General features: G+C 41.3%; 1 long non-coding RNA gene across 1 annotated transcript in view; it reads left to right on the top strand.

The window, feature by feature from the left end:
• The window catches only part of LOC128591627 (uncharacterized), a 215458-nt gene that overhangs the window by 106731 nt on the left and 81601 nt on the right, over nucleotides 1–27126 (top strand). Inside the window, exon 2 of the long non-coding RNA XR_008381598.1 lies at nucleotides 3287–3592. This is a non-coding gene — a long non-coding RNA (uncharacterized LOC128591627). The remainder of the gene's footprint in view (nucleotides 1–3286; nucleotides 3593–27126) is intronic.

Here is a 27126-nt window from a genome sequence, read left to right as displayed (position 1 = left end):
CCCTGCCTATGTTCAAGGGAAGGGAAATTAGACTCCACCTTTTGAGAGGAGAGGTAGGAGAGAATTCACAATATATTAAAAAACCTCTCCAGGTATTTTGCAGTCATGTAGCCATATTCAATTTTAGGCTCAGTGTAAGTTTATGTCTGTTTACACATCTCATGTGGAACTCACAGAACCCCAAGGAAAGGTAAGCCAGTCCTCACTGGTTGAGGACCTCAGTTTGACGAAACTTCACTTATGCACCTATTTCAGTAATGAGTCTCCCCATAATGTAGAACAGAGATTTCCTTATGATAGTAATTAACAAGCTTAAAGAACTATGGAGCGAAGAATAGACAAACCAGAAAGTGTGTTCTGTGAATTGGTGAAGTGGAAGGACCTGATACGTATGCATGGATGACTATGCTTTCTATGTACCTTTTCCATGTATTCTAATGATAGTTAAGAGGCCTCCACCATAGTTGCTAGGACTTGATATCAAGATCTTGCTGTGTTCATTCATTGATAGGAAATACTATGAGATAAAACACCCTGCAAGGCACTGAGAATACAGCTGTAAAAATGAATAATGTAGCCTCAGCTTTTGTGGATAAGAGAGGAAACATGGCATTAACCAAATAATATAATAAAAGCTACCAACGGGAAGCCACGAGGTGCTGTGGAAATGCTAAGCTAGCCTGGAAGTGGGGATGGAGCAGGGAATGACACATAAGCTAGCATCAGAGATGAGGAGATGGCCAGAGGAAGGTGAGGTGGGTGAGTTTTCTGGCTTTTCCTATATTTGCTTTTGACCGTTGTATTTGTCTTGTTTCAAACATTATTCAGACATCATGGCTGCCAATGAAACAGACTTATGGTTTACAGAAGATTGTTGTCAATGGATGGAATATCAATATTGATTCATATTTGAGAATTACTTGATCTATAAAACCTGATAAATGCCCCTCCCCCCAATTCCTGTAAGATGTAATGGGGAACATATATTGAAATGAGCTGAGCCAGACCTCGCAAACCATTCTGACTGCAGTTCACCCGTGGTGTTCCCTTTACCTGTGCTGGCTTTCATGTTAATGAATGGTTTATATTAAAAACATTTAACTGAGAGGGCAGAGGTGTTGACTAATCAGAGTGGATGCAGCCACTGGGAAGGAGCGGGGTCTCAAGGGCCCCCTGTGATGCCAAACATGTGTGGCAAGGTCCATGAATCCTGAAGGGAGAGGGAGTCTCTGGACAGAGCAGTTTCCTAAGTGGACTGGAAATGTTTCACAATTAGAATGCCTGGTGCATCTGTAATGGAGGTACCTGTTGAGTCACTGGGTATATGTGGTGTGATGTGCATATATCCTAAGACAAAAGGATGTGTGTTAGAAAGAATTGGTGCCCCAGTTCTTTAACTTGCTGTGTGACCTTGGATAGCTCTCTCCCCACCTCACTTTTTCCAGCAGGCTAACCAATGTTTAGGCTCTTTTCCAGGTATAACATTCATTTTCATAATTCTAAAGCCGTGATGCAGGCACTATTTTTATTCTTTGCTATAAAGAAAAGTCAGTACTATGGTTGAGAGCCTGGGTCCCGCTGCTTGATCTGAATGCTAGTCAGTGATCCAGGGAGGGTTCCAGAAGTTTTCTGGGCTCCATTTCCTTCAACTGTGAGATGGGAAGCTACCACATATGACTGTCATGGGGTTTAAAGGAGCTGAATCCGGAAGAGTATGTGACCCCATGCTTGGTACAGTGGCACTCAATAGATGTTAGTTCTCATCAGTGTTAGTGGCTAGAGTGAGGTCAAGAGATGCAGAACATTTTTCTTCATCCTACAAACCCACCCACGAATTTCAAGGTTACTTTCCAAGCCCCAACCGCCCCCACTCCTGAACCCCACTCTTAGTGTTAAGGGAACAAGGACAGTGAGGGTAGTGATGGCAGCAGGCCATGTCCTTAGAGCATTGTGCCAGGTACAGCCCCAAGGCCCATTTTCTGATGTCTCGATTTGTTCAGCAGGACTCTGCCTCACGCCAACTTTTTCTAAGCCACAAAACAATTTAAAGTCTGTGATGTAGTGAAATGTTCAACAAAAGAGGATTCTGCCTTTTGCTGGAATTTGGAAGTAGTATTTCTAGGACGGACTCTTCAGATGTTCTTTTTCACATGGAGGTGTGATTAAACCGAGGGAAGTGGTTGGGGGTCTGGACAGATCATCTCCCAATTTTCCTATTCAATTCCACTCTGGAAGACACAGACACATGAAGGAACAATAGAGACATAATGATAACACAGGCAGGGAGGTGGATACGCTGGTAAATTCTAATTCATTGCAAGGTAATTGCAATCCTGGGAATTTACTGTTTCATTTTGTTCAAGAGCCCAGGAAATGTGTTGACATGAGGCATGGCTGGCTCAAATATTGTCACCAAGATTTGTTCTCTCTCCCTGTTTCAACTCATATTTCTTCTATTTTGCTTTATTTTCAAGGAGATTTTTCCAAGATGGTGGCTAAGAAGTCCACATGTAGCTCTAGGCTGGCTTGCATTTTACCAATTTGTCAACACTAGCAGAAAAAGAACACTTGCTTTTTTTTTTTTTTCTTCATTGTAGAGACAGAATCTTACTGTACCGCCCTTAGTAGAGTGTCGTGGCGTCACATGGCTCACAGCAACTCCAGCTCTTGGGCTTACGTGATTCTCTTGCCTCAGCCTCCCGAGCAGCTGGGACTACAGGCGCCCACCACAACGCCTGGCTATTTTTTTGTTGCAGTTTTGCCGGGGCTGGGTTTGAACCCGCCACCCTCAGTATATGGGGCCGGCGCCCTACTCACTGAGCCACAGGCGCCGCCCGGAACACTTGCTTTTTGAAACCATGACAGCAGATTTCCAGGTGGGATTCTTCGGGGTCAGGCTTGAGTTCTGTGTCCTCCTCTGAATCCCTCTGAAACTAAGGGAAACCACACTGAGATTGGCTGGGCCCAGGCCACAGACCACCCCCTCGGGATGCGATGGCTGAACATGTCAATATAGCAACTGTTCAGACCAAAAAAGTATTAAAAGTATAAACTCAGACTTCACATACTAAGAATAGGGAAAAGATTGGTTTCCCCAAAGAAAATTGGAGGGCTATTCCTAATGAAGGCAGTCAAAACCACAGCTCCCATTTCAAGCAAGGGTTTAGAAGGAAAGCAGCCCTCAACACACGCCACAGAAGTTGCATAACTGGAAACTTTAGTGAAATGGCTGGATAAATCTGGTGTCAATCCTGACAAATCATTTTTCTGTTCTCTTTTCTTACAGTGAAATCCTTGAGGTTCACTCACCCAGCAAACCTCCCTCCAGCCTTCACCAGGTGCCCAGTGCTGTGCCGGAAGCTGAGGGTAGGGGAAGAGCAAGGTACCCTGAGGAAAACCAGGCCTGATGTCTGCTGAGAGCCAAACCACACCACAGCTTCGTTCTACTTTTCTCCAACAAGGATGTCTCTATTTCGTCATTCCCTTCAAAGCCTGGATCTTTTCCCTTCCCTCTGAATGCCGAGGGTGCTGTCTCCAAGTTCCTTTGACTGGAAGGCACATTCTGTAATGGGACATACCAGCAGAGTTGCAGGTAAGAAATCCAAACTGCATGGCCTCACATAAACCCCACCAAACCTCTGTCCTGGGCTCCTTCCCCCTCAACAGGTGTAAGGACAAAAGGCTCATTGTCCTTGGAAGCCTATAGGATAAATAGAAAAGAACATGTCCTTGCCAGTTAATCTCCCGCTTGATAAAGAGGATTGTTTTATCTCCTGCCATCTCCACGTCCCATGGGATGAACTCTATTGTGACACAAAGTCCCCTTTGTCTTTCTGATGCAGTGAGACGTTTAAATTGACCTTTCATATATTCCTTGGTTGTCACAGCCAGAGCACTGAGTTGTTATTATGTGTTGAGAGGATCTTTTTTTTGCCCCTCACAAGGGAACTATCATGTACAGAGATGGTACAATGCTGGGAAATAGCATGCTTCCTCTCTAATTTAAAAAAAAAATGAAATTTTTGAGCATTTATAGGTTTAATGAAAAATTGAGGGGAAAGTACAAAGAATTCCCATCTACTCCCTCACTCCACCCATCTCTGTTTCTGCTATTATTAATTTAAGCATTTTGGATCAATGGGGTACGTTTGTCACAGTGGATAAACCAACATCCATGTATTATGACCAAAATTCATAGTTTGCGATGCAGAGAGCTCATTCTTTGCATTGTATATTAGGTGGGTTTTTGTCAGATATGTGACCAGTATCTGCCATTACACTATGAATCTGAACAGTTTCCCTGCCCTAGAAATCCCCTCTGCTCTACTTTTTACCCCTCCCTGCCTGGCAACCTCTGATCCTTTTACTTCAGTTTTGCCCTTTTCATATAGAATGTCATACAGAGCATATGTAGCCTTTTGAGATGGGCTTCCTTCAATGGGCAATATGCATTTAAGTTTCTTCATGTCTTTTTGTGGCTTGATAGCTCATTTCTTTTTGTTGCTGAACAGCTTCTGCTTAATTTTGAAGGCTTTTAGTGTAAGAGAGCAGTACAGTTCCCCAATCTCTCATTTCCTCCTTTGCTGGGCTTTTCCTAATTTTTTTTTTTATTATTAAATCATAGCTGTGTACATTAATGCGATCATGGGGCACCATACACTGGTTTTATAGACCATTTGACACATTTTCATCACGCTGGTTAACATAGCCTTCCTGGCATTTTCCTAGTTACTGTGTTAAGACATTTATATTCTACATTTACTAAGTTTCACATGCACTGCAGGTGTAATCCCACCAGTCACCCTCCCTCCACCCATCCTCCCCCCTCCCTCCCCTCCCTCTCCCCCTTCCCCCTATTCTTAGGTCATAACTGGGTTATAGCTTTCTTTTTTATTTTATTATATTTGATTTTTTATTATTAAATCATAGCTGTGCACATTAATGCAATCATGGGGCACCATACGCTGGTTTTATAGACCATTTGACACATTTTCATCACACTGGTTAACATAGCCTTCCTGGCATTTTCTTAGTTACTGTGTTAAGACATTTATATTCTACATTTACTAAGTTTCACATGCACTGCTGGTGTAATCCCACCAATCACCCTCCCTCTGCCCATCCTCCCCCCTCCTTCCCTTCCCTCTCCCCCTTCCCCCATTCTTAGGTCATAACTGGGTTATAGCTTTCATGTGAAAGCCATAAACTAGTTCCATAATACATTGGATACTTTTTCTTCCATTCTTGAGATACTTTACTAAGAAGAATATGTTCCAGCTCCATCCATGTAAACATGAAAGAGGTAAAGTCTCCATCTTTCTTTAAGGCTGCAAAATATTCCATGGTGTACATATACCACAATTTATTAATCCATTTGTGGATCGATGGGCACTTGGGCTTTTTCCATGACTTAGCAATTATGAATTGGGCTGCAATAAACATTCTGGTACAAATATCTTTGTTATGATGTGATTTTTGGTCTTCTGGGTATATACCTAGTAGAGGAATTATAGGATTGAATGGCAGATCTATTTTTAGATCTCTAAGTGTTCTCCAAACATCTTTCCAAAAGGAATGTATTAATTTGCATTCCCACCAGCAGTGTAGAAGTGTTTCCCTTTCTCTGCATCCATGCCAACATCTCTGGTCTTGGGCTTTTGTGATATGGGCTAATCTTACCAGAGTTAGATGGTATCTCAAGGTAGTTTTGATTTGCATTTCTCTGATGATTAAAGATGATGACCATTTTTTCATATGTCTTTAGGCCATGCGCCTGTCTTCTTCAGAGAAGTTTCCCTTCAAGTCCCTTGCCCAGCCTGCGATGGGATCACTTGTTCTTTTCTTGCTTATATGTTTGAGTTCTCTGTGAATTCTGGTTATTAAACCTTTGTTGGAAACATAACCTACAAATATCTTCTCCCATTCTGAGGGCTGTCTGCTTGCTTTATTTACTGTGTTCTTGGCTGTGCAGAAGCTTTTTAGTTTGATCCCAGTAGTGTATTTGTAGGTCCCAGTAGTGTATTTTTGAAGCTGCTTCAATTGCCCAGGGGGTCCTCCTCATAAAATACTCGCCCAGACCGATTTCTTCAAGGTTTTTCCCTGCATTTTTTTCTAGTATTTTTATAGTTTCATGTCTTAAGTTTAAATCTTTAATCCAGTGAGAGTAATAAGATGTGAGTCCAGTTTCAGTCTTCTGCAGGTTGCCAGCCAGTTCACCCAGCACCATTTGTTAAATAGGGAATCTTTTCCCCACTGGATGTTTATAATTGGCTTGTCAAAGATCAAATAACGGCAAGTACTGGATTTATCTCTTGGTTCTCTATTCTGTTCCAGATACTTACTTCTCTGTTTTTGTGCCAGTACCATGCTGTTTTGATCAGTATCGATTTATGGTATAGTCTGAGGTCTGGTAGCATGATTCCTCCTTTGTTTTTATTTCTGAGTAATGTCTTGACTATTCAAGGTTTTTTTTCTGATTCCATATAAAAACAAGTATTATTTTTTCAAGATGTTTAAAGTATGACAGTGGAGCTTTAATAGGGATTGCATTAAAATTGTATATTGCTTTGGGTAGTATGGACATTTTAACAATGTTGATTCTTCCCAGCCATGAGTATGGTATGTTTTTCTATTTGTTAACATTTTCAGCTATTTCTTTTCTTAGAGTTTCATAGTTCTCTTTATAGAGATCTTTCACGTCCTTTGTTAGGTAAACTCCCAAATATTTCATCTTCTTTGACACTACTGTGAATGGAATAGAGTCCTTAACTGTTTTTTCAGCTTGACTATTGTTGGTATATATAAAGGCTACCTATTTATGAATGTTGATTTTGTAACCTGAGATGCTGCTGTATTCCTTGATCACTTCTAAGAGTTTTATAGTAGAATCCCTGGTGTTTTCCAGATATACAATGATATCAGCTGCGAAGAGCGAAAGTTTGATCTCTTCTGACCCTATATGGATACCCTTGATCACGTTTTCTTCCCTAATTGTGATGGCTAAAACTTCCATTACAATGTTAAAGAGCAATGGAGACAATGGGCAACCTTGTCTGGTTCCTGATCTGAGTGGAAATGATTTCAATTTAACTCCATTCAATATGATATTGGCTGTGGATTTGCTGTAGATGGCCTCTATCAGTTTGAGAAATGTCCCTTCTATACCAATTTTCTTAAGTGTTCTGATCATGAACGGATGCTGGATATTATCAAAAGCTTTTTCTGCATCAATTGAGAGAATCATATGGTCTTTGTTTTTTAATTTGTTTATGTGCTGAATTATACTTATAGATTTATGTATATTAAACTAGTCTTGAGACCCTGGGATAAAACCCTCTTGGTCATTATATATAATTTGTTTTATGTGTTGCTGGATTCTGTTTGTTAGGATCTTATTGAATATTTTTGCATCTATATTCATTAGTGATACTGGTCTATAATTTTCTTTTCTTGTTGGGTCTTTTCCTGGTTTGGGGATCAGGGTGATGTTTACTTCATAAAATGTGTTGGGTAGTCTTCCTTCTTTTTCTACATTTTGGAACAGGTTGAGTCATATAGGTATTAGTTCCTCTTTAAAGGTTTGGTAGAATTCTGACATGAAGCCATCTGGTCCCGGGCTTTTCTTTTTAGGGAGATTTTGTATGGTTGATGCTATTTCAGAACTTGATATGGACCTGTTCAACATTTCCACTTGATTCTGGCTAAGTCTTAGAAGGTGACGTGCTTCCAAGTATTGGTCCATTTCCTTCAGATTTTCATATTTCTGAGACTAAAGTTTCTTGCAATATTCATAAAGGATTTTTTGAATTTTTAGGAGTCTGTTGTTATTTCGGCTTTGTCATTTCTGATTGATGAGATTAGAGATTTTACTCTTTTTTTTTTCCTGGTTAGGTTAGCCAAAGGTTTATTTTATTGACCTTTTCAAAAAACCAACTTTTTGGTTTATCAATCTGTTGTATAATTCTTTTGTTTTCATTTAATTCTGCTCTAATTTTGGTTATTTCTTTTCTTCTACTGGGTTTGAGGTTGGAATGTTCTTCCTTTTCCAGTTGCCTGAAATGGCCCATTAAGTTGTTGACTTCCTCTCTTTCCATTCTCGTGAGGAAGGCTTGCAGTGCTATAAATTTCCCTCTTAGGACTGCCTTTGTGGTATCCCAGAGGTTCTGATAATTCATGTCTTCATTGTCGTTTTGTTCCAAAAATTTGGCAATTTCCTTCTTAATGTCATCTCTAACCCAGCTATCATTCAGCATAAGGTTGTTTATCTTCCATGTTTTTGTATGAGTATGCAGATTCCTGTTGTTACTGAGTTCAACTTTTATTCCATGGTGGTCCGAGAAGTTGCAAGGAATAATTTCTATTCCTTTAAATTTACTGAGGTTGGACTTGTGACCTAAGATGTATTCGATTTTGCAGTATGTTCCGTGGGCTGATGAGAAGTATGTGTATTCAGTTTTGTTAGGATGAAATGTTCTGTAGATGTCTGCTAAATCTGGATGGTTAGGTTTAAATCTAAAATTTCTTTTTTTTTTTCTTTTTTTTTTTTTTATTGTTGGGGATTCATTGAGGGTACAATAAGCCAGTTACACTGATTGCAATTCTTAGGTAAAGTCCCTCTTGCAATCATGTCTTGCCCCCATAAAGTGTGACACACACCAAGGCCCCACCCCTCTCCCTCCGTCCCTCTTTCTGCTTCCCCCCCCATAACCATAATTGTCATTAATTGTCCTCATATCAAGATTGAGTACATAGGATTCATGCTTCTCCATTCTTGTGATGCTTTACTAAGAATAATGTCTTCAACTTCCATCCAGGTTAATACGAAGGATGTAAAGTCTCCATTTTTTTTAATGGCTGAATAGTATTCCATGGTATACATATACCACAGCTTGTTTTTTTTTTTTCTTTTTTTTTTATTGTTGGGGATTCATTGAGGGTACAATAAGCCAGTTACACTGATTGCAATTGCTAGGTAAAGTCCCTCTTGCAATCATGTCCTGCCCCCATAAAGTGTGACACACACTAAGGCCCCACCCCACTCCCTCCCTCTCTCTTTCTGCTTCCCCCCCCCATAACCTTAATTGTCATTAATTGTCCTCATATCAAGATTGAGTACATAGGATTCATGCTTCTCCATTCTTGTGATGCTTTACTAAGAATAATGTCTTCCACTTCCATCCAGATTAATAAGAAGGATGTAAAGTCTCCATTTTTTTTAATGGCTGAATAGTATTCCATGGTATACATATACCACAGCTTGTTAATCCATTCCTGGGTTGGTGGGCATTTAGGCTGTTTCCACATTTTGGCGATTGTAAATTGAGCTGCAATAAACAGTCTAGTACAAGTGTCCTTATGATAAAAGGATTTTTTTCCTTCTGGGTAGATGCCCAGTAATGGGATTGCAGGATCGAATGGGAGGTCTAGGTTGAGTGCTTTGAGGTTTCTCCATACTTCCTTCCAGAAAGGTTGTACTAGTTTGCAGTCCCACCAGCAGTGTAAAAGTGTTCCCTTCTCTCCACATCCACGCCAGCATCTGCAGTTTTGAGATTTTGTGATGTGGGCCATTCTCTCTGGGGTTAGATGATATCTCAGGGATGTTTTGATTTGCATTTCTCTAATATATAGAGATGATGAACATTTTTTCATGTGTTTGTTAGCCATTCGTCTGTCGTCTTTAGAGAAAGTTCTATTCATGTCTCTTGCCCATTGATATAAGGGATTGTTGGCTTTTTTCATGTGGATTAATTTGAGTTCTCTATAGATCCTGGTTATCAAGCTTTTGTCTGATTGAAAATATGCAAATATCCTTTCCCATTGTGTGGGTTGTCTCTTTGCTTTGGTTATCGTCACCTTAGCTGTACAGAAGCTTTTCAGTTTAATGAAGTCCCATTTGTTTATTTTTGTTGTTGTTGCAATTGCCATGGCAGTCTTCTTCATGAAGTCTTCCCCCAGGCCAATATCTTCCAGTGTTTTTCCTATGCTTTCTTTGAGGATTTTTATTGTTTCGTGCCTTAAATTTAAGTCCTTTATCCATCTTGAATCAATTTTTGTGAGTGGGGAAAGGTGTGGGTCCAGTTTCAGTCTTTTACATGCAGACATCCAATTCTCCCAACACCATTTATTGAATAGGGAGTCTTTCCCCCAAGGTAAGTTCTTGTTTGGTTTATCGAAGATTAGGTGGTTGTAAGATGTTAGTTTCATTTCTTGGTGTTCAATTCGATTCCAAGTGTCTATGTCTCTGTTTTTGTGCCAGTACCATGCTGTCTTGAGCACTATGGCTTTGTAGTACAGACTAAAATCTGGTATGCTGATGCCCCCAGCTTTATTTTTGTTATTAAGAACTGCCTTAGCTATACGGGGTTTTTTCCGGTTCCATACAAAACGCAGAATCATTTTTTCCAAATCTTGAAAGTACGATGTAGGTACTTTGATAGGAATGGCATTGAATAGGTAGATTGCTTTGGGAAGTATAGACATTTTAACAATGTTGATTCTTCCCATCCATGAGCATGGTATGTTCTTCCATTTGTTAATATCCTCTGCTATTTCCTTTCTGAGGAGTTCATAGTTTTCTTTATAGAGGTCCTTCACCTCCTTCGTTAGGTATATTCCTAGGTATTTCATTTTCTTTGAAACTATGGTGAAGGGAGTTGTGTCCTTAATTAGCTTCTCCTCTTGACTGTTATTGGTGTATACAAAGGCTACTGACTTGTGGACATTGATTTTATATCCTGAAACATTACTGTATTTTTTGATGACTTCTAGGAGTCTTGTGGTTGAGTCTTTGGGGTTCTCTAAGTATAAGATCATGTCGTCAGCAAAGAGGGAGAGTTTGACCTCCTCTGCTCCCATTTGGATTCCCTTTATTTCCTTGTCTTGCCTAATTGTATTGGCTAGAACTTCCAGCACTATGTTGAATAGTAAAGGTGACAGAGGACAACCTTGTCTGGTTCCAGTTCTAAGAGGAAAAGCTTTCAGTTTTACTCCATTCAGTAAAATATTGGCTGTGGGTTTGTCATAGATAGCTTCAATCAGTTTTAGAAATGTGCCACCTATGCCTATACTCTTCAGTGTTCTAATTAGAAAAGGATGCTGGATTTTATCAAATGCTTTTTCTGCATCTATTGAGAGGATCATGTGATCTTTATTTTTGCCTCTGTTAATATGGTGGATAACGTTTATGGACTTGCGTATGTTGAACCAGCCTTGCATCCCTGGGATGAAGCCTGCTTGATCATGATGAATGACTTTTTTGATGATAAGCTGTAATCTATTGGCTAGGATTTTGTTGAGAATTTTTCCATCTATATTCATGAGTGAGATTGGTCTGAAATTCTCCTTTTTGTTTGGGTCTTTTCCTGGTTTTGGTATCAGGGTGATGTTTGCTTCATAGAATGTGTTGGGGAAGATTCCTTCTTCCTCAATTTTTTGGAATAATTTCTGCAGTACAGGAATAAGCTCTTCCTTGAAGGTTTGATAGAATTCTGGAGTGAAGCCATCTGGACCAGGGCATTTTTTAGTTGGAAGCTTTTTTATTGTTTCTTTGATCTCAGTGCTTGAAATTGGTCTGTTCAGGAGGTCTATTTCTTCCTGGCCACGTCTAGGGAGAGGGTGTGATTCCAAATATTGATCCATTTCCTTCACATTGTCAAATTTCTGGGCATACAGTTTCTGGTAGTATTCAGAGATGATCTCTTGTATCTCTGTGGGATCAGTTGTTATTTCCCCTTTATCATTTCTGATTGAGGTTACTAGAGATTTTACTTTTCTATTTCTAGTTAGTCTGGCCAATGGTTTATCTATTTTATTTATTTTTTCAAAAAACCAACTCCTTGTTTCATTAATTTTCTGAATGATTCTTTTGTTTTCAATTTCATTGATCTCTGATTTGATTTTGGAGATTTCTTTTCTTCTACTGAGTTTAGGCTTAGATTATTCTTCTTTTTCCAATTCCATAAGGTCTCTTGTGAGATTGTTGATGTGCTCTCTGTCTGTTTTTCGAATGTAGGCATCTAAAGCGATGAATTTTCCTCTCAAAACTGCTTTTGCAGTATCCCACAGGTTTTGGTAGCTTGTGTCTTCATTGTTGTTATGCTCAAGGAAGTTAATGATTTCCTGTTTTATTTCTTCCTTCACCCATCTGTTATTCAACAGAAGATTGTTTAATTTCCATGCCTTTGGATGGGGTCGAGCATTTTTGTTAGAGTTGAGTTCCACCTTTAGTGCCTTATGGTCTGAAAAGATACAAGGTAAAATTTCAATTCTTTTGATTCTGTTGATATTTGTTTTGTGTCCCAGGATATGATCAATTTTGGAGAATGTTCCATGGGGTGATGAGAAGAATGTATATTCTTTATCTTTGGGGTGGAGTGTTCTATATGCGTCTATCAAGCATAATTGTTCTAGGGTCTCATTTAAATCTCTTATATCTTTGTTTAATTTCTGTTTAGAGGATCTGTCCAGCTCTGTAAGAGGTGTGTTAAAGTCCCCTGTTATGATGGTATTATCAGATATCATATTGCTCAGACTGAGTAATGTCTGTTTCAAGAATCTGGGAGCATTTAAATTTGGTGCATAGATATTTAGAATTGAAATGTCTTCTTGTTGTAGTTTTCCCTTGACCAATATAAAGTGACCATCTTTGTCTTTTTTGACTTTAGTTGCTTTAAATCCACATGTATCTGAAAATAAGATTGCAACTCCTCTTTTCTTCTGAATTCCATTTGCCTGAAAAATTGTCTTCCAACCCTTGACTCGGAGCTTTAATTTGTCTTTTGAAGCCAGGTGTGTTTCTTGCAGACAGCAAATGGATGGCTTGTGTTTTTTAATCCAGTCAGCCAATCTATGTCTCTTCAGTGGGGAATTCAAGCCGTTAACATTTATGGAGATAATTGATAAGTGTGGTAGTATTCTATTCGTCTTATTTTGTGAGAGTCCATTGCTTAGTTTTATCTTTTCCATCAGTGTGGAGGTTAGGTTCTGTCCTTTGATTTCTGAGTTCTTACTCTGCTGCTGATCCATTGTGGTGGTCAGTGTGCAGAACAGGTTGAAATATTCCCTGTAGAGCTGGTCTTGTTGTGGTGAATTTCCTCAATGTTTGTATATCCGTAAATGATTTGATTTCTCCATCAATTTTGAAGCTTAGCTTAGCAGGGTACAGAATTCTGGGCTGAAAATTGTTCTGTTTAAGTAGATTAAAGGTAGATGACCATTGTCTTCTTGCTTGGAAAGTTTCATTAGAGAAGTCTGAGGTCACTCTGATGGATTTGCCCCTGTAGGTCAACTGGTGCTTACTCCTGGCAGCTTGCAGAATCTTTTCTTTTGTCTTGACTTTGGACAGGTTCATCACAATGTGTCTTGGAGAAGCTCGGTTAGAGTTGAGGCGACCTGGGGTCCGATAGCCCTCTGAAAGCAGTGTGTCAGATCTTTGGTGATGTTTGGGAAATTTTCTTTTATAATATTCTCTAGTATGGCTTCCATTCCTCTGGGGCATTCTTCTTCCCCTTCTGGAATTCCTATAACTCGTATGTTGGAACGTTTCATAAAGTCCCATAATTCTGACAGTGAACGTTCTGCTTTCTCTCTCTTCTTTTCTGCCTCTTTTACTATCTGAGTTATCTCAAAAACTTTGTCTTCTACCTCTGAAATTCTTTCTTCTGCATGGTCTAACCTGTTGCTGATACTTTCCATTGCATCTTTAAGTTCCCTGATTGACTGTTTCATTTCCTTCAGCTCTGCTATATCCTTTTTATATTCTTCATATCGTTCATCTCTGATTTGATTCTGTTTTTGGATTTCCTTTTGGTTATTTTCCACTTTATTAGCAGTTTCCTTCATTGTTTCCATCATTTCTTTCATTGTTTTCAACATGTGTATTCTAAATTCCCTTTCTGTCATTCCTAACATTTCTGTATAGGTGGAATCCTCTGCAGTAGCTACCTCATGGTCCCTTGGTGGGGTTGTTCTGGACTGGTTCTTCATGTTGCCTGGAGTTTTCTGCTGATTCTTCCTCATGAGTGATTTCTTTTATCTGTTTCCTTGCCCTAATTTTCCTTTCACTTCCTCTTGCTCTTTAAGTTCTTGTGCCTGTGGACTAAGGGTTACAGGACCAGAAAGGTGAGAAGGTTGAAGAGCAAAAAAGGGATGAAAGAAAGGATGACCGAGTGATAAGAAAAAAAAGAAAGATAGAGAAAGGAGAGGGGGTAGGGATAAGGAATATTGACAAAAAGAATAGAGGCACAGAAAGAGGGAGACAGGGCAATATAGGTGTACAGTAGGGTACTTTGACACAACCTTAAAAAACCCCACCTTCTGGGGGTTGGGTGCCCAGTTGGGTGGTTCCCTTGAGGTCAGCAGCTCTTTGCTAACCTGGTCAGACACAGTACCCCACCTCCACCAAGTAGAGAGGAAAGACAAAAATGCTATAAATCAAACCAAAACAAGCAAACAGAAAACTTTATGGCGATAAAATTGGGTGAAAAACCAAGTGATAGCGGTAGAAACACTAGCAAAAATGAAGTTGTAGTTATTAAAAAAGGCAGCAATGGGAAATTATAATTAAACTAGAAAAATTGAGAAAGAAAAAGGGATCTGTATGGAAAAGATTGAAATTAAGAAACAAAAGAACATCAACAACGTCAAAATAAACAAACAAAAAAACCCAACCAAACAAAAAAAAAAAGAAAAAAAAATACACAACCAAAAACAAAGCATTTTGTATATGTTGTTGAATATTGTCTGGGCAACACGTGGTCTTTTGGGGTATGAGATGTTAGTCACAGTTCTGATACGACTGGAGGCTGCTGATTTCTCAAACCCCAGCAGGTAGACACCCTAAATCTCTCTTCAGCCCACTTAAAAGGCACTTGGAACTTGTAAACTTGCTGAGCAGAAGCTTTCCCAGCTTTCTCGCTGGAATCACTGCTGAAGTGGCTATCCACTTACTCAGTGTGCCAAAACCGGTCTCACTCTGCCCCTGAGGGTTAGGGCTGCAAGGCGGCTCAGACCCCACCCTTAGGCTACTTGGTTTCTGGGTTACCAGCTCCCACCCGTTTCTAGCTCTGCTACCCTGAGGGCGGAGCTTGCCGGGGCAGATCACTGACAATGGATCTGTGTGACCCACCGCCAAACACTATTAGCTCCGTCTGGCTCAGCGGCTCAGACTGGGGCCCTAGACAACGGCCAAAGTTCTCCGCACTCCCACTCAGGCCTTCCCCAAGGCAGTTCAACTCAGTGCCAAGTCCAAGGACATCAAAAGAGTTCACAGGTAAGGCCTTTCTGGTTTGCAGTCTCGCTGCTACTGAACTTACAGTTGTGGGCGGGTTTAGACGGTTGAACACACGCGACCACTTGCCGGTTTTCCACTGTTTTAGTCCTCCTCTTGGGGTCCAGAAGTCTCTCGCTGACTCCCTGTATCCTCATAGGAGTGATGATAGGCAGTTCCCACCAGCCAGAGATGCCTGGAGTCCTATCTCCCCAGACTCACGGTGCCCAGATGCAAGGAAGCTGTTACTCGGCTGCCATCTTGCTCCGCCCATTCTCTAAATCTAAAATTTCTTTGCTCAGCTTCTTATTGGAGGATCTATCCAACACTGCCAAAGGTGTGTTGAAATCTCCAACTATTATGGAGCTGGAGGAAATCAAGTTGCTCCTGTCTGTTAGAGCTTCTCTTATAAATTGAGGTGCATTCTGGTTGGGTGCATAGATATTAATAATTGAAATCTCATCATATTGAGTATTACCCTTAACAAATATGAAGTGACCATTCTTATCCTTCCTTAGTTTTGTTGGTTTAAGCCTATTGTATCTGCAAATAAAATTGTAACACCTGCTTTTTTCTGATTACCATTTGTGTGAAATATGGGTGACCACCCTTTCACGCTGAGTCTATATTTGTCTTTTAAGGTAAGATGTGACTCTTTTATGCAGCAAATATCTGGCCTGAGTTTTTGTGTCCAGTCAGCTAACTTGTGCTTCTTTAGAGGACAGTTTAAGCCGTTCACATTAATGGAGAATATTGATAAGTGTGGTAAAATTTTGGGTATCGAGTTTTTCAAAAGTCCAGTGGACATTTTTAGTCCTTTCGCCACTGTGGAATTTGGAGTTTGAAAGTTTCTGAGTGAGTTTACTTTTGTGGTAGAGGTTTGGGCTGGTCATTATGGAGGATAGGTCTGGAATATCCTGAAGAGCTGGTTTGGTTATGGCAAATTTCTTCAACATATGAATGTCATTAAAGTATTTAATTTCTCCATCATAAATGAAACTCAGTTTAGCTGGATACAAGATCCAGGGTTGAAAGTTATTTTGCTTCAGGAGATTAGAAGTCAATGATCACCCTCTTCTGGCTTGAAAAGTTTCAGCAGAGAGATCTGCAGTCATTCTAATATTCTTCCCTTTGTAGGTAATGGATTTCTTACTTCTGGCTGCTTTCAGAATTTTCTCCTTCATATTAACTTTAGTGAAGTTAATTATGATATGCCTGAGGGATGTCTTTTTTTTTTTTTTGTAGAGACAGAGTCTCACTGTACCGCCCTCGAGTAGAGTGCCGTGGCATCACACGGCTCACAGCAACCTCCAACCCTTGGGCCTACGCGATTCTCCTGCCCCAGCCTCCTGAGCAGCTGGGACCACAGGCGCCTGCCACAACGCCCAGCTATTTCCCTGCTGCAGCTCGGCCGAGGCTGGGTTTGAACCTGCCACCCTCCGCATATGGGGCCCGCGCCCCACTCACTGAGCCACAGACACTGCCCCCTGAGGGATGTCTTATTCGGATTGAGTTGTGCTAGGGTTCTGAAACTGTCTGCTCTCTGAATTTCAGAATTTCTTGGCATGTCTGGAAAATTCTCTTTCATAAGAAGAGGGCCTCTGTGCCTTGCGAGGCCATTTCATCATTTTCAGGGATTCCAATGAGGCGGATATTAGCCTTCTTTGAATTATCCCAGAACTCTCTGAGAGAATGATCCAGTTTGCTCTCCATTTCTTTTCCTCTTGGAGAGTTTGGGAGCGTTCAAAGGCTTTGTCTTCAATGTCAGAAATCCTTTCTTCTGCTTGGTCCACTGTGTTACTGAGGGATTCTAGTGTATTTTTCAGATGTTTGAGGGCTGTAAATTCTTGCTTCAGTGCATCAAAGTCTTTGGTGGTTTTGTCTTTAAATTTGTTAAATTCTTGAGACAACTTTTGAATTTCTCCTCTAATTTCTAATTCCGACTTTTGAATTGCTCCTTGAATTTCTAATTACAAATTTTCCTCCATTCTATTAATCTTGTTTGCAATCCAAATTCTGAATTCGATTTCTGACATCTCAGCCAGCTGTTTATGAATGGGATCTTCAGTTACATCTGCCATATCTTTCCATGGCGGGGTTGATCTATTCTGGTTATTCATGTTACCAGAGCTTTTCCGCTGATTCTGCCCCATGATTATTTTCTACCGTTTGATTTTTCCCTTGGAGCTTTGTTGAGGACCCGTATAGTGCTATGGCCTGAGAAACTGGTGACCTGTTTGGTGTGGTGGGGCTAAGTGGTTCTGTCTTGTTTTCAGATGGTCTCTGTCCGACCCTAGTGAAACAGTTACTCTAGGTTGAAGTCTCAGAGTGTTTGTATCCTTTGGGTTGCAGGTTGCCTCATCAGAGTTGATGTGCGTTCTTCAACCTTCTCTCTTGGTGCAGCTCTAATCCACCAGGTTACTTGCTACATTTCTGTCCTTTAACTCTCCTTCTGGATGGGAGTCTCTTGCCAATTCTTTTCTTGAAGTTGTTGAATTTTTTCATTCTTAGCTTTGGTCTCTTTCTCCAAAAGGTTGAGTCGGTAACTCCTCCTTCTGCAGCCCCATCACCCACAGGACGCAACTTCCTCCCTGGTTCTTTCTCCCTGCCACGGGCTCCGGAGTTATAGAAGTTTGAAAATAGCATGGACAGATGATCCCAGCAGCAGGGTGGAGGCGCCAAGGTTGCCCTGGTAATCGGAGCAGCGGCTCTCTGGGCTTTTCCTAATTATGATAGATTGCTAGAGCTTTAAAAGGTGGCTTACTATCTGCTTTATTTAAGAGAATTAAATGATGTTTCAGACCAACTCCAAGGACCATTTGTAAGGCTAGAAAAATAAGAAGTAAATTCTAATATCACAATCACAGCTAAACTAGCCTGTTTGGGCTGCAGGGAGCACATTTGTTCGTGACAGTTTTACCTAGAAGAATTTATATTGCCCTCATTAGTGTTTTCCTTAAAATAAATGATGTCCTGATTTGTTTTTTTTTCTAGCAGCACTGGAGGTGCTACTCACCTGGTTAACAATAATATTCATTTTTAATACGAGTCAAGCATTTTTCTTTTTTATTGACATTTCTGAAACAGAACCTCCTTTAAACAATGTTATAGAAGTGGAGCAATTTCATTCACCTAGCTCGTAATGTAGGAGACAGGGTGATGGTTGTAAAGGGTGCAGGGGGACTGAGGGAGTGAGGTTGTGCCCCCGATATGTCCCTTACTGGCTGTGTGTCCTTCAGTAAGTCACCTCTCTCTTGGATTCATATACCACAACTAATGCCAGACTATACCTTTAAGACTGTTAGGAAGATTGAAGGAGATCAACCGTGGAGAGCATTAAACACAGTCTCAACAACAAAACACTTCCTCAAACGTGATGCTAGCCACTCAGGGCACCTGGCCTACTCTCACAGGCCATGTTGAATAGAGTGCAGGTTCTCATTAAATTAGTCCTGAATGATCAAGGGGGTAGAGAGAGGGTTTGCATCTGGGCCCTCCTGGAACACACACATACAAGGAAGCTGACTTAGTTGGGCCAAGTGTGATGAAATTAGGGCCCATGTGCATCTCCTGGAACCATGGACACCACTTTCTGTACCTTTTGACTTTTCCCTTGCTGAGACAGGGTCACAGCTCACAGCTAATGTTCTTTTTCCCACCCTCAAAAGGCCCATTTCCTGAGAAGTACACGTATATGCTTTGGTTAGGTCATTAGTGGACAGCACAGTTCTCAAGTATAATGAACAATTTCTTTAGGATGAAATTGGAAGATACAAAATCATCCTCCCTTCTTCTCCTTATTCCCTTCACACCTCAAATAAAACAACTTGGTTACTAGTCACTAAGATCTCAATGGTGCAGTAAATCCATGCCCCACAAGAGCTAACTGTATACCCTTGGCACATTTTTTTAATCTTACTTTTACTTTTTATGACTTTCATTTTGTGGACAAAGCCTCTTTTGCCAAAGGCAGGGTAAATAAACTCAGTCACATCCTGTCTCCTTTATATCTTTTTTATCCACAAACTGTCAAAGATACAGAGGAAAATCCATGTGCTTGCAGCCATTATAAGAAGGACAAATGAGAAGGGAATAGAAAAGGTTGGTTTTAGGGGAATGTACTACCTAAAAATGATATCAGTCTGATCTCTGCAATGACCGAAAAAATAATAATTAAAAGATATGAACAAAAGATGACCAACTGCTTTAGTTAGGAACAGACTCAATCTCATAAAAAAGCAATATCAAAAAAGATAAATTAACACAGTAGTTCTGAACCTTCCTAATGCTACAACCCTTTAATACAGTTCCTCATGCTGTGGTCACCCCCAAGCAACGAAAATTTTATGGTTGGGGTCACCACAACATGAGGAACTGTATTAAAGGTTCGCCGCATTAGGAAGGTTGAGAACCACTGCATTAACAGCAATGTGAGAAAGTATCTGTCTAGTTAATGGGAAGGTGATAAAGCCTAGTAGTCATGAGCGTAGACTTGGAATGAATAGATTTTAGACGTGGTTTCCCTTTTCCCTTTTTAACTTCAACTGGACAACTCAACCACATGTGGGTTTAATTTCCACATGTGTAAAATGGGACAAATTAATGTCTCTTTCAGAGTATTATTTTTGAAGATTTAATGAGATAAATATGGGTGTCTATAAAGTTTGTGTGCAATTTAAAATAGTCAAAAAGTTGGCTTTTTAATAGACAACTATTTTAAATTGCACACAAACTTTATGGGCACCATGTATGTGAAAATACTTAGTACTTGACTCTGGTAGATTTTCATTAAATTAGCTCTCATCTTTAATATGTTATAAATAATAAAGATCTTGATTCAAGGGGCACACAGTATGCAGCACTGTCAAATTTTACCACTGTAATGCCTTTCTGTTTCCAGAGCATCCTGTTAGGTGATGGCTCTGTAGAGAGCAGTTTGGGAAATACTGCCTTAAATAAATAAAATCTAAGACTTTGGGGGAGAGTGGCTGCCTTGAATATCTTCATCAGAAAATGAGAAGTTTTAAAGTGGTATTTGTGGTTCTTTCTACATAATATGTTGGGTGCTGGGTTTGGGGCAGGAATGCATCATCAATACTGTGCTCATTTCCATAGAGAATCAGACATTTGCACACAAACTTTGTGGACACACCCTGTACTCACATCATTCCTACTTGCAGCAGCTTTCCTGGGACCCCGCAACAACAAGAACTCCCTGCCGGCAATGAATGCAAACTTTGCAAAGAGAAGTCTTTTTTGGGCAGGTGTGGGACAAAACAGCAGATGCAAGAAGCCCCGTCTGCGCATTTCTGCTTGCCGGGACAGTTTCACACACCCAGGACTCCGTGAGGACGTGCAGCTCTCTGGATAATGCTTTGGAGACAAAGGAACAGAGCCCACAACCCACCCCCCAGGTCTCTTGCCTGAGTCATTCTCTTTCTTAAAAGATAAAGGACCCTAGCCCTTGCCTTTTCTTACGCGAAGATAACATCAGACCAGATTAGTGATTATGCTTCTGTAATCTATAACCAGAGGAATGCTCACACCCAAACTTGGATGTGATTTTCCGTGTACTGAATCTTCACCATCTGTATATAACCTATGAGCTGAAATACTGCCGTCTTATGAACTAAAATAGCACCCAGGATATAGGCCTTGGCCTGTAGTCCTCAGTTAGACCTCCGAATAAATTTTCATTCTTACAGGGCTGTTGAACCTTCTTTCTTTCTGCCACACATTGGAAGAAGAGCTGCCCTCTCCCACTCATTAAATACACAAACACTAACAAAGCTGATGAGCAAAAGAAAAGGTCTGTGCATATTTTTCATGATATCAGACTCCACAGATAAGCAAAACAGTTCTCAAAATAAGCAGGTTGGAAACCCCATGCAGGCTTTTTTCTTTCTTTCTTTCCTTCTTTTTTTTTTTTTTTTTTTGCAGTTTTTGGTTACGGCTGGGTTTGAACCCACCACCTGCAGTATATGGGGCCAGCGCCCTACTCCTTTGAGCCACAGGTGCTGCCCTTGACTAATTTCTTTAGTTAACATAGGCAGCAGCCCTCTGTTCATTTCCCTTTACTATAAGGAAACTCCCCCTGTGCCCTATGAGCACAGAGCCCATCTCCTAGCCCTTGGGGAGGTGCTGTGAGCCTGGAAGAAGCATCTGAGCCTCTCTAGAGAGGAGTAAACTGCTCACAGGCTTATGGGGATTTTGTGATCTGGTATAGGTGGATAATTCAAGGTGCAGGCTCACAGCTTGATTTTTTTTTTTTTTTAAGGAAGATAGCTGAGCAGTGAAACTCATTTTCCACAACTCCCAAAGTGGTCTTGCAATAAATCTGTGAATTTAATCAGCCTCCTCTGTTCAGGCAATCTCCCCTAATTGGGTTCTTGTGAAGGATAATAGACACGAAGACAAAAATACTGCATTTCTGGAGAGGAAGCCAGAGTCTCCTCAGGGCTCATCGACATCCACCCCCCAGAGAGATGGGGCACCGGCCTGCAGGGCAGCCCCCAGCAGCAGGCTCACCTGGTGTCAGGACATATTTGTGTGTTAGATGATCATTCTCTGCCTCCTCTTTCCTGGTTGACAGCAGGAAAATGAAAACCCTGAAATGAAACTGAATGTCTCCAGGGCCGTATTAGCCAGGTAACTCAGCAGACTACTAAGCTTCTAGAAGTTTTCCAGAAGACTGCAGTGGAGTAATGGGGAACTGCATTGCAATTGAAAATAGAGCTGGAACACAGAATCCAGATTCGCTGGTTTTGTTTCTTTTCCCAGTCCCTGGTAGGCGACTCTCACCCTTCCCTGTCATCCCTGGCAATAATGGTGGTGTTTCACAGCGTGCCTGCCAGGAATGTGACACACGCAGCTGCTGGCAGCAGCTGGGAAAGCCACCAAGTGAAGATAGGGAGGACTGGCCCTAGATGCCTCATGCTCCTCAGTTACTGGACAAACTTGACCTCCAGATCTGGCTGGTGTCCGGAGTAGGTGGGTGGGATTTTGAGAGAGGGAGAAAGAGATCCTTTTATTGTAGGCTGACCCTTCTGAGCTGCTCAGCCCATGTAGAGGGGTGGGACAGCGGCAGATATACCCCAAGTTTTTCCATTGTGGAAAATGAGAGAAGCAAAGCGTGGCAATTGAATTAGAAGTGGGAGAAGAGAAAGAACTTCACGAGTTGTCATCTGTCTCAGTCCCCTCCCACTTAGCCTGGCAATGCCATACTGTCCCCTTTCCCTGAATAAGGAGCATTCCCAATGGGTCACCTCATTGGATGGCCAGTACATCATCTTGGTGATTAACATGAGAAGTCACGTGTGGTCGGCGGACACAGGCCCCAAACTGGAGGAAGAACTGAAAAACACCATCTTCCCTGAGAAAATGTCACAAACACTCACTGGCACAACAAAGAGCTGGTGTGCGTCAGCTCAGCTCATGAACAGGGACAGTAATGGCGCAGAGAGGCAATAAAATCCAGGGCCCTTCACTGCAACCCTGAGCTGTGATTTCTCTGTTTCTTCCCACTAGACAGTTTCAGTAAGAATCACTCCCCAAACCAACAGTAAACGTTAACCACTGCTCCCTGTGGGAAAACAGGAGTTCCTCGTGTCTTCCAGGAATTTGCTTCTCTGTTCTACAGACTAGGGGTTCTCAACAAGTGTCCTTCCCTGGGCAAGGAGCATCAGCAACACCTGAGAATTCCTTAGCCATGTGAATGCCCAGGCTCACACAGCCCTGTTAAATCCAAAGCCCTGGGGCTTGGGCCCTGCAATCTGTGATTTAACAGGGCTCCAAGCAAGTCCAATATGCATAATTTTGGGAGCCGCTGAGAGAGGCTGATCATTTCTACAAGATACCTCATATTTTCATTCTTGTGTGTTTGGTCCTCTATTCCCTCCGTGTGGCATGCTTTCTTCTCTTCTGATGGGCAGGCTCTTATTCAGTCTTTTTCAGAAAAAAATATCCTCTTCTGTTTGTTAGCCTCCTCTGACGTCATCTTCTTCATCTAACTGGAATTAATTGCCCCCTTATTTGTGTTCTGACAACACTATGGACATCTGCCCATACACTACCTTATTATCATACTAGTTTTCCATGCTGGGCTGAGAGGGCAAGAAAATGTCTCATTCAGCAAATGTTTTATACAAAATACCACAGGCCTACCATTTGGGTTAGTTCTGGTGAAGCCAAAAGGGACTGATAATCAAATTGAATTAAAAAGCAGGATACTGCCTTGGCTACCTAATTAATCATGCATGCCAAAGGAATTTCAAATCCCTGGCTTAAAGCATTACCTCTGCTAGCTGTGTAACTTTGGGCCACTTGTTCAACCTCTTTAAATCACACACAAAGTAAAGAAATGTTAATAGCATTTATTTCTGTTTATGAGATGATTAAATGTACAGTATTTAGCACAGTACTTGGCCACAGTAGGCACTTAATAAATGTTAGCTTCTATTTCTAGTTATAATAATATCACCATTATCATTAGCAACTTGTGGTTGAGACAGAGAATATGAACATAAACATTTGTGAAGGTTAAAAAAGGTCAGGGTTCAGGTGGCACCTGTGGTTCAGTGGGTAGGGCACTGGCCCCATATACCGAGGGTGGCAGGTTCAAACCCCATCCTGGCCAGCTAAAACAGCAGAGGCAACTGCAACAAAGAAATAGCTGGGCATTGTAGGAGGCACCTGTAGCTTTCTTGGGAGGCGGAGGCAAGAGAATCACTTAAGCCCAAGAGTTGGAGGTTGCTGTGAGCTGCAACACTACAGCACTCTACAGAGGGGAACAGAGTGAGACCCTGTCTCAAAAAAAAAAAGAAGATCAGGGTTCCAGGTTATCTACTATACTTTCTGGAGTACTTGACAATCACCTTAAGAAAATTTGATTTTACATGAAGTGTTTCATAAAGCATGCACAGAAGTGCAGAGAGCTTCTGTATTCCCTCCCCAAATTGCCCAAGGCCAGGGTTGATCAATACTGAGACACCTGCTTGGTTATCACATGGTTGTTTTAGGTCTATTCACTCCCCATTCCATCCACATCACCTTTAAACTATGACTGTGGTTCAGTTGATTTCACATTAGAATCCCCTGGGAGGCTTAAATACAAATCCTGATACCTGTGTCTCCCTCCCAAAGACTCAGATTTAATTAAGAAGAGGAATGGCTTGAGCTTTAGGATTCCCAGATGATTCCAATCATCTCACTCCAACCGTAGTGTTAGAAAACTTCCAGAGAGAAGAAACTGTGGCTTGTGGTGAAAAGTTAAATAAATTAACAGATCTTGCTGTTTTTGATAAGGATGGTGAGATTGCTGGTGGCAGTAGCATGCTAGTATTAAAACAAGGGAAGTGTCAGCAGGAATGTTTTAAATAGCATAACACTTGTGGTGGGTAGGCCCTTATGGAATACAATGATGCCTAAATCAGCCAGCACCCATAATAGCCCGTTGGCGGTGCTCATGGCTGCTGAACTACCCTGACCCTGCAGTTTAGTTTTGCAGTCAACATAGCTCACCTGTCTTGCCCTCAAACCAACTTCATGCATCAACAGTGCCACAAAGAATGTTAGGAGGACTCCCTTCCCATCAGCCTGGAGACCTGCAGTTCCTGAGATGCCGCTGTCTGTGGAAGCAAGGCTGATGGATGTCTTGCACCTGGTGTCCCCTCATGGATACAATTTAGAAATTGTCTGTGAAGCCTGGTGCTGAGAACTCAATGGATTGAGACTCCTTTTCTGACTATCATCTATCATGATATCATCTGTCATTCTCATCTCTCTCTCCAAATGTTTCCCTCGTTTTGACATTGCTTCTCAGATAAAGCAGCCTGAGTGTGATGGCTAGGCAGTGGCTTCTTGGGACAGGGTACCAGTGCCACCATAGTAAGGCTTGAAGCTTTGACTGTGATCTATGGTTATCTTCTTCCTGAGCTTTGTTTAGGACCAATAACCAACTGTCTGGATGGCAGAAAAGAGGGTTTATTTCAATTGTAACTAGTTAGGAGAGGTGCCAGTGGCTTTTAAAATGGGAATAATGCTCAAATGCTAATGGGATAAAATCAAATAATATACAAGCCTATGGTGGACTGTGTGCTTAAAAAAGAATTCCTTTCCACCGTTACTTCAAGAACTGCAGTTGGTTGACAGAGAAGAGCTCTTTAAACCTTCCTCGCAGATAAGTACTAGCTCAAGGTTTCTTCTTTTTCTTTTTGCTGTGTCCCCTACTCCTTCCCCCTTTCTTCTCCCATCAGCATTTTCAGGGTCAAGGAAAATATATCCTGGTACTCTCACCAGAGAAGTGAAAAGCAAAGAAAGCAGCCAAGACTTCTAGAGAGTTGCCTCTACACCAGGTGCATTATGTAACAAAATCTCCTTTAATCCTCACAAAACCCCAAGAAAGGATACTGTATACTACTTTTTTAAATGAGGAAAACCAGGCTCAGATAATAAAATGCAGTTTTCCAAAGAATGCATAGCTTCCAATTGTGAGTGTCAGGATTGGAAGTTGTAAGCTGTGTGACTCCAAAGCCCCGTTTCTTTATATCACCCTGGGCTGGGCTGGTAACTGCTCTCTGGCAGCAGTGATACCGTGTTTGATGTGCCTACACACCGAGCAGAAGGCCCACAGTGCACCTGGGTACACTATACCTTCAGGACAGCTCGAATTTCAGTTTGGGTCTCTTATCTTGTACCTCCAGTTATCCTCTTCTCAACAGCTGCCCATCCCTGTGACCCTGGGGGAACCTAGCAGGGATGGAGACTACTCTAGGACCACAGGCGCAGACCACTTCTAAGGGTCGAGTCTGCGGAAGCTGATTCTACACATTCAGCAGCCTCTTTATTTCTCAGAGTAGGCATTTCTTACATCTGTAGAAGAAGGAAGGAGAGAAACAGAGAGAGTCAAGTCCCAGGCAAGCAGGACACTGTGGGAGAACACACGGCAGTAAATTCAAGTGCCATTTGCTAATTCCAGCCTCGTCAGTTCAATGATGGGAGAGAAGACCCAACGGAGTGAAGTGTTTTGCTTCTGGCCAACCCCACTTCTTTCTTTGGGAGCAGAAGACACTGCAGCAAAGGGAATTTTGAAGTCAGGCCCCACAAAATGTGTAAGATTGAACACAGCAAAATGCACCTTCATTTAACCCCTTGGAGTTTTCGTATATCCTTATCCCGTGATAGATGTGCTTTACCGCTCACAAATGGGAATACATTCTAAATATAACCTTTTCATTGAAAAGCCAGACTATAATTTTTTCAGGGGTCAAATGTGTATCATGCATATTTTCATAAGTATCTTTGGGCTGTTGGAGCACCGGTTCCTTGCTACAATAAGAGAAGAGGTTTTGTTGTGGTGTGTTTTTCCTCTTCTTTTCCAAGGGTGTGGTGGAGAAGCAGGCCTTCAAATTTTGCAACTCTACAGCTAAAATGACACCGTCTACACCAGTAGTTCTCAACCTTCCTAACGCTATGACCCTTTAATACAGTTCTTGTGGGTCGTGACCCACAGGTTGAGAACTGCTGCTCTACACCATGGTTTGGGGCAATTTTTCCAGGAGTAGGCACAGATGGAGTCTCTGTCTCCTCCACAGAATATTTTCAGATATAAAGTCTCTGAAATAAATTATTCAACTGAGGCCAAAATAGTCTCTGGAAAAAAAATCCTATGTGAATAGGAAATAAGAGCAGCCCAAATGCCGGTGAGAAAAATGCATGGGTTTTTTAGAAATGGTAGTATTTATAATAATGTTTGCATTGGAAATGAGACCCGGGATGGTGGAAAGGGAGTATTGTTTTACCCAGGAAATTTAATGATCATCTTCTTTTTCTTTTCCTTTGTTCTCTCTTTTTCTCTCTCCTTC

The sequence above is a fragment of the Nycticebus coucang genome, chromosome 8 (genome assembly GCF_027406575.1).
Source record: "Nycticebus coucang isolate mNycCou1 chromosome 8, mNycCou1.pri, whole genome shotgun sequence".
In the NCBI taxonomy this organism is placed as follows: Eukaryota; Metazoa; Chordata; class Mammalia; order Primates; family Lorisidae; genus Nycticebus; species Nycticebus coucang.
Note: the sequence above shows the minus strand (reverse complement) of the source record. Positions and strands in the feature narration are given on the sequence as shown.